General features: G+C 44.7%; 1 pseudogene; it reads right to left on the bottom strand.

Annotated features, from left to right (window-relative positions):
* Positions 1-622: 622 nt before the first annotated feature.
* On the bottom strand, positions 623-7,166 carry LOC125530350 (annotated as a pseudogene).
* Between the last annotated feature and the right edge of the window lie 1,457 nt (positions 7,167-8,623).

Raw genomic sequence — 8,623 nt, 5'->3', positions numbered from 1 at the left:
AAAGGAAGCGTGCGGATGTGCGAAACATGCTAGAGATGGTGGGGTGCTCCCGACTACCGGGTTCCCACGGGTTAGTGGCATGGAAACGAGAGACAATTCGGACACGGTGCAAACATGAGCATCTCAAACATCGCAAGCATTCGTTCACGGATGTCGTCTCGGGGTTATACCTTTGAAGCGTGCATTATCGGAACGGATCGAGTTCGGTGGTAGGGGTACACTTGTCGAAGGGGAAGTAGTTGTTCACGGGTCGTCGTGGGAAGTAGAGGAAGTAGTCGTTCAAGCGTCCGATGGTAATGGTACTCGGTCGTTTCGAAGAGGTACTTGGGGTCATTCGAACTTGCCGATCTCGTCATCTCGAAGGGGTACTTGACGTTCTTAGCGATTCCGAAGACGAGGTAGAGGTACACTTGTTGTAGGGGTACTTGTCGGTTCCACGGCGACAGTAGAGGTACAAATGTTCTCGCGGTACTTGTCGGTCCAGTCTTGGTGTAGATGTACATCGCAAACGTAGTGGTACTCGCGGACTTCGGCACCGGTAGTCGTACACGGTTCGTAGGGGTACTTGGCGTTTTCGTGTAGCCGAACTTGAGGGGCACCGACATCGTGGTACTTGGCGAACCGGATACGGTCTTAGAGCCACGGTCTTAGCATCAACAGAAAACGGAGACACACGAAGGGCGAAGTAGTACCCTGCTGCTCCACGCCGGGCCGGCAGGAGGAGGCGCTCGGGAGCCTGACACGCCTGTACCGATGCTGCTACCACCTCGGGCTGCTGGAGCACTTCGGAGCTGCTTCTCGCAGATCCCCAGGATGACGAGCAGGTGCAGGCAGAGGAGGACGGTGCTGGCGACGCCGGCCTTGACGGCGCCATGGGTTCCCTGGACGGCATCCGGCGAGGCTGGAAGATGGCATCCGCGGGGGTTTCGGAGAGGCGAGGTGGAAGGAGGAGCCCGGGCGGCGGCGAGGATGGCCAGCGGCGAGGATGCAGCAGTGACGCGACGAGGTGCAGCAGTGAGCTCGACGGGGTCTGGGCGCCGACAAGGAGAAAGCGGCGGGGCAGGGACGCGCTACGGCGAGACAAGTCGACGAGGAGGAGCCTGCGAGGGACCCTGGCACGGAGGCAATGGAGGTGAACAGGGACGCGGGCGCCACGGGAGGAGCCGGGAAGAGCAGCTGCAACAGGACCATGGGGTTCGGCGCACGGAAGAGCGAGAGGAGGGAGAGGGGATCGGGCTAAGGGAGAGACATGGCGGCGCAGGAGGGAGAGATGGGATCGAGCATGCCTCCTGGCTCGATGCATGCGTATGAGGTAGCGGCGCACTGGAGGGAACGAGGGAGAGGGGAGATGGGGATCGGGCTAGGGTTACGGGGGGAGCTTTACTGGGCCTACTGGCCGGCTTGGCTAAGCGTTGGGAGGCCCAGGTGGGCTGTCCGCTGCAGCTGGGCCTGGGTGCAACCCCCCTCTCTCTCTCATATACTCCTTAGAAGAAAGAAGGAAGAATAAAGAGAGAAGAAAAAAATGAAGGAGAGGGTTAGTGAACGAATTTGAGCAAGAGGTTAAATTTCTTGGACTCGCACAAAATGTGTTGATCCAAGAAATTAGGAACGGCAAGATTGAAAGATATAAATTCCAACTCATTTGAATTTGATTCAAATGGGTTTGAACTGGGACTCGGTAAGGGGAAGGTCCATAAATGTTGAGAAATCAGGTGGAGCTCCGGAAAATGATGAAAGGACAAGTGGCAAAGTTAGAGGCCAAGAGTTGAAATAATAAAAGGCATTGGGATTTTTGCAAGTGTGTTAAGGTAATTCCACAAGAATGGATTATTTTATAATAGCTCCACTAATATCGGGAGGATATATTATAAAGAGAAGTCATCCTTCCCTCGATTTAAATGGATCAAAGATCCATACGATTTATTTAGTTGAGATGCAAAAGATTTATGAGATGATGGCATGATGACATGATGCAATACACAAGATGCAATGATGAATGCAAAGAACCAAACAAATCACACAACGAATCTCGGAAACCCTGGAAGGACTCTGAAGCTCCGGTCTTGGGGCGTCACAGCTATGTACTTGATCGTCATTTTTTCCTTTGTGTTTTATTTCTGTGCAATAAGTTTTGTTATCTAAAAAAACATGACACTAATACATAATGTTTCTAACCATCTCACAATTATTTCATGTATATAATCTGGTAGAACTTGGCATGTTGGGTTCTAGTAGATAAGTTTAATCAGATGGATCAACAATGCAACAACACTGGAAAGTGCAGTTTTTATTCAATAGAATTGATAAGATTATTTTTTTTGTATTACATAGCACTTCCTGTGAATTACACGCATCAGGTGTATGTTTTATATCCTTCATGTAGCACTTCCCCTGTTTCTTGAACTGAATTAATTGTTAGTGAAATGGCAACTTTACCTAGAGGAACACCGGGAAATGGAAACATGCAACTGAATCCACGTGCTTTTTCCAAAAGTTTTCTACGTCACTTGGGTAGAATCCTCTGTAGTCCTATAATATCCCCGATGAGGGTAAAGGCATGGTCCAATATTACTAGAGCTGCTCTGAAACATATCTTTGATTCAATTAAAGTAACTTTGGTCATTGGCTCTAACATCATAACCTGAATTTCTGTACTGCTATATATATAGGCACGCTAAAATAAGCCAGAGCGTATTATAACTTAGCGTACGCTCCGGCCAATCAACCCCAACCGGCCATCACGTGCTAATTAGCCCGAAACAACCCGATGTACCGCCCTTCGTAGAAACTCCATCGTAACAACTTCATAAAATTACAACCAGATCCTGGCCTTCGTGGAAACTCCATCGTAACGACTTAATAAAATTACGACCAGATACTGATCCTCGCTGCATAAATCTCACTACGTGCAACTTGCATCTAGTAATGAAGTGATGGAACCTAGTAATCCAACATGCATCTAGTAATGAAGTAACAGCACCTAGTAACCCAACTTGCATCTAGTAATGAATTAATGGAACCTAGTAACAGATAAGTGTAACTAGTAAACATATTAATAGTACGATCTCAATTACCGAGAGCAATTTTGTGCAAATATAGTAAACCAAAACATGGTCTATTGTAAACGGAAAATAACCTTGTGATTTCTGTGAAGGCAATTAGGCCCAAGGGTAATTCGACTATAATTTTTACTAGACTTTCATTTGCGTCTTAGTTGCTAAAGAAAAATTAAGTTATACCATATAGTAATGTAATTACTAGGCACTGCAGCCGTAAAACCAAGGATCCGAAATAGTAATGCAATTACTATACACTAGTGGCTGTGTATATGGGCATTACCATCTATTCTATACCCATTACTACCAATGGTTAGCGACCTCAGAAGCGGCACGTTGACATACGAGCATCGATGGTAACCAAATTAAATTCCGTTACTATTTCCTTCAAACACCTTTACCCTCAACTATTTAGGAGCGGTGGAGAGGCCTACTTCCGTGGTGCGACCCGCCCACCAAATTAGGCCGGAGCGTAGGCTAAGCGATTCTGCGCGCTCGCTCATAATAGCTATATATGCCCAGTGTGACTTGTCTTGTCATTCATTTCAACTAATAATAGCTACTTGCCTCTGTTGGAACAGGGAGAAAGGAAAACAAGCCCCGACTATGGACAAACAATTTTCTGAGACTGACAAAAAGGGTACAATCTTCATTAATTCTACAGCCTCAGCCAAACATGTAAGACATAATTTATATGCACCAACTACTATGATGATTTGGCAGTGTGTAATACCTACTTACAGATTGAAGTTGATGCAAATAACTTAGTGTTGGGCCTTCAGGGCAAAATTAAGACCATAGTTCGCTTGAATTCTGATCTTTCAATTGATGAACTAATGCAGAAATGTGACTCATCTAAGCGGCGTGATCGCGTAGTTGGCTTTGGTGGTAGAATTAGAGCAAGAAATTTGCGAGGACTAACATTAAGGAAGGCTTAATAGGTTTCAAAGCTTCATGCTTCCGAGCACGCGAAACAAGTACTTAATGAAAAGTCCAATGGCGTGGTGCAAGAAGTGTTAGCAATTAAACATCTTATGTCTGCTAGATCTCTAAGTGATAGATCTCATGAAATCCAACATGATCAAGTAAGTTGTTCTCATACATTGATTTTATATGTTGTTACACTTTGTGCCTATTTATTTATAAGGACCGACTTTCATAAATTACTCAATATTTTGTAGGACTGATGGTCCACCGTAAGATATAGAAGCATCAGGAGGCATTGTATTCACCGATGATGAATGATATCCATTCAAAGAACGATGGTGTCCCTCGACTGAAGATTAAAAATATTATCTTTTCCAGTTCTCTTATTTTCCGAATAGATATGAGCAAGTAGATTGGTCATCTAAGGAGTGCTTTTGAATCAAATTTCTTAAATGATATTTTAATTTAAGAATTGTATGTTGTAATTTTGGTATTTCTACTAATAAAAGAGGTTACAATCTTTTCTATTCATATTATTTTGTTTCTATATTAGTGTGGATGTTAATATTGAAATGTTGGATGCTGCATAAAGTGATCGCTTAATGGATACTTATATTAATTACTATAAGTGGTTCTGATGGATATCAAAGTTGTGAATAGAGTGGTTGCCATGATAACACTATTAGTGAAGACAAAAGTGGTTGCTAATACTAAATTGTGGTCGTTATTTCCTTGGGATTAACGACGACACGCCATCCTGTTGTTACAAGAATAACAACCACAAAAGGTATGTGGTCGTTATACTTTTAACGATGGAGCCTACTACGACCAGCACATTGTGGTCGTTAAAGGTCATTAACGACCACAATCTGACTTTTCACGACCACATATACCGTCATTAAAAATCGTTTTCCTAGGAGTGAAGTACGTCGGTGGAGCTTCGGGGGGCCCACGAGGCAGGGGGGCGCGCCCCCACCCTCGTTGCCACCTCCCTTCTTTCCTGACGTGCACTCCAAGCTTTTCCGGTAGCTTTCCTTTCAAAAGTAACTTCTCCAGTTGATTTCATTCTGTTTTGACTTCGTCTGATATTCCTTTTCTTCGAAACACTGAAATAGGCAAAAAACAACAATTCTGGGCTGGGCCTCCGGTTAATAGGTTAGCCCCAAAAATAATATAAAAGTGGAAAATAAAGCCTAATATTGTCCAAAACAGTAGATATTATAGCATGGAGCAATCAAAAATTATAGATACGTTGGAGACGTATCAGCCATTTGCATGTGACGGGCGGCTTTTAACAATGCTTTCTGCTGAGTCAGTTCGTCTATACTTTCACATTCATCTGTGACTTCTTTTGCTAGATCATGCATTAAGTCATGCATTTTACATACTACTGTCTCATATTCTGTGACACTAGCATAGACAATAGATTTGAGTACCACTTTCTTATCTTGGAGATAGGACCTCCAAACAAACTCATCGAAGATCAATTCTCCTTTCTGTTTTAAATCAGTTGTTCCGTCTTCTTGAATAAAGCCATTTGCCATCCATAGTTGAATCAACCTATCCTTCTGCATCTCATAATCCTTGGGAAAAACTGCACAGAATGCAAAACATTGCTTCATTTCAGATGACAAGTGTTTTTGTAGCTCAACTTTAGTATGGGCATGACCTCATATTTTCCTCCAACATTATCCCCAATGCTACTTTGTTCGATGGCCTTCCATTCCTGTACTTTTTGCTTTGAACTCAGCAATCCACCCATTGCCTTGAGAGCAAGAGGCAAGCCCCCGCATTTATCAACAATACGCCTTCCGATGGTGACTAAATCTGCTTGCTCCTCTATGCCATTGCCAAATGCTTTGTTCGAGAACAATTCCCATGAATCCTCTTCACACAGAAATACTAGCTCATGGGGCTTAACGGTGCTCATTATAGAGGCCACTTGCTTGTTTCGACACGTGACCACTATAACACTTCCTGGTCCACCAACAGAACACAATAGTGACTTCAATTCATCCTCCCAAATTCTCTTATCTTCATTCCATACATCATCAAGAACAAGTAAAAATCTCTGCTGACCAATGACTTCATCAAGTTTCTTCTGCAAGAGTTCAATGCTCCCAGGCATGGCTGAACTTCCATTTGTAGCCAATTCAATTATTGATTTCACAAGAGCAATAACATCAAAATTGTCTGACACGCAGTGCCACATCTTCAACTGGAAATGGTCCTGGATCTCTTTGTCGTTGTACACCATCTTAGCAAGAGTCGTCTTGCCTAGACCTCCCATCCCAAACATGGGCAGCACCTGCACCTTCCGCTGATGTTGCTGGTCCAGCAGCAACTTCACAACCATCTTCTTATCACTATCTCTTCCAAATATTTCCTTAGAGTCATCCAGTTTTGAGTGCGTCCGCCGCCAAGGATGCTGCTGCTCCTCCCTACGGGCAGAACTCTCCAAGCCAAATGTGTTCATCTCCTTAACCAACTTATTAATCTTCTTGAGGACATTCTTGAGTTTCCTGCTCATTTCAAAACGGAAGAGCAGCGGGGTGTGGCGCGTGATGTAGCTGAGTACCTTGCGGGTAGTGGACTTGCCAATCTTAGACTGGCGGCGCAGCGCCTCGTATCGGAAGTCATCGAGCACGTCATCGGCCTCCTAGGCGACAGACTTGAGCTCCTTCATCCAGCTCTTGACATAGTCGTTTGTCTCGCTCCTGTCCTCCGCGTTGGCCAGCTTGCACTATACGGCTAGCAGATGGCGCTCCAGCATTCGACGGTCATCGTCGAGGCCACACATGCGTGTCACGGTCTCGACGAGTGCGTCTGCCGCCTTGCGGGCCACGCCGCGCATTAGAGGGAGAAGCAACGACTCTGCCATGATCTTGCAGATCAGAGGAATATGGAACTGCAGCATATGAAGGAACATAAAAGCAATTAAGCGCTGACAGAACACCGAACAACCTTGTTCTCTTCCTATGGAGCCAGGAAACATTGTGCTCCCAGATTCAAAGTATGGCTTACCACCTTGTAATCCTTCTTCTATTTTACTTTATTTCTTATAGTTCCACAATAGCTTCGATTGTATAGCTCTCGTACATACTTTTTGATATACACACATAAAAAATTCATGGTCCGTACAGCTAAAAAGTAGAAGATGAACAATCGATGAAGAGCAAAACAATGAAGCCCAGATTTGATCTTTGGTGAAAGAGCAACGATACTGCTGCTCGTTCGGCGCCGCCCCTGTGCAGATCTCTCACGCGTCAACGCTGCTTGGTTTGGGATTGTGCGGTTGCTGGGCAAATGGAGATTAGACTATGGAATCCAAGAGCTGAGTTGTATATTGCCTCGTACGTACCAGTGACCCCTAATTTATATGGAGATAACCAAAACTGCGAGCCCCCCTGTGCAGTTGTTAGAGAGAAGGAATCCAAGAGCTACTGATAGTGTGCCTACCGGTGGCCCCTCAGTATTTATTTGCAGCTGTACGCCCAAGTGAAAGGTATTAATTTGCTTCAGTATCATATTTCGGTTAATTTGCTTTATAACTTCTGTGTGAAAGGTATTATCTTTTTATCTGCTGCATCAATTCTTTTCATGACGCAGCGGCCCAAGTGAGAACTCAAATCTCTACCTCTAGAGCTTACATCACTGAATAAAATTTCAGTTTAAGGATGGCTGTAGGAGCACATAAGTAAACTATATTGTAATGGGCACCTGGAGTAAGATGAATCATCTCCAGCATAAAAATATATCTGGAGGAACAAATATCAGTTTCCAAACCAGAAGTGAGAAGTCCCATCCTCAGTTTCAGTCTATCGCTAGAGACTCGGCTACTTACTACGGTCAGCTGACCAGAATCCTTCCTTGCTGCAGACAGCATGCAGTTGTTTGCTGGACAGACTCTGTGTTTTGTAGGCATTCCTCTGGAGCTGCAAAATGAGGTATGATGGTATAGATCAGATTTTAGGGTCATCAGGACAAACAAATATGTTAGTACAAATTTCATTTTATGCATGTTGTCTGACAAGCAGCTATTCAAGCATGATCTGTTAGATAAGCAGGGGAGTTCAGAAACATAACATGCTATCCGTCAATCCGTGGCAGAGCTGGCGTTCGTGAAGATAATGCTGGTGTTCGACGGCGGGGAGTTTCCAGCGATGGAGATCACAACGGTAAAGTACTTGTACAAGAACTGAAGGATAACACCACTGGGCTGCTGTGCATCACCATGCTGCCGCTGTTGATTCTGAAAACGTAGAGACGGTAAGCACAGCCCGTATTTATGTCCACCGCGAATATCTTGCTGCTAGTAGGCGGATGCGATTCCGATATACGATGTCTAAAATTTGTTCTCGCCGGTTAAAGAAACAAATAGATACTCGCTTTTTTGCACCCACTGTTTTGTACTGAATGATCACCAATAGCAGGTGACCATTTGTTTGTTTGGCTTGCCTTCTGGCTCCTCCCACAGACACTAGTATTACTAGTCTTTTGCTGTGCGAGGTCACCAAACTCAGACAGCTCATTTCGCAGGCGGCGTCGAGCGTAAAGCCTCTCCCACCAGGATTAGCGGGTCCACCGTCACCTGGTATAGCTGCGGAAACTCTTGCCACAGCGGCCTGTCACCCAACCAA

This window comes from Triticum urartu, unplaced genomic scaffold (genome assembly GCF_003073215.2).
Source record: "Triticum urartu cultivar G1812 unplaced genomic scaffold, Tu2.1 TuUngrouped_contig_6259, whole genome shotgun sequence".
Taxonomy (NCBI): Eukaryota; Viridiplantae; Streptophyta; class Magnoliopsida; order Poales; family Poaceae; genus Triticum; species Triticum urartu.
Note: the sequence above shows the minus strand (reverse complement) of the source record. Positions and strands in the feature narration are given on the sequence as shown.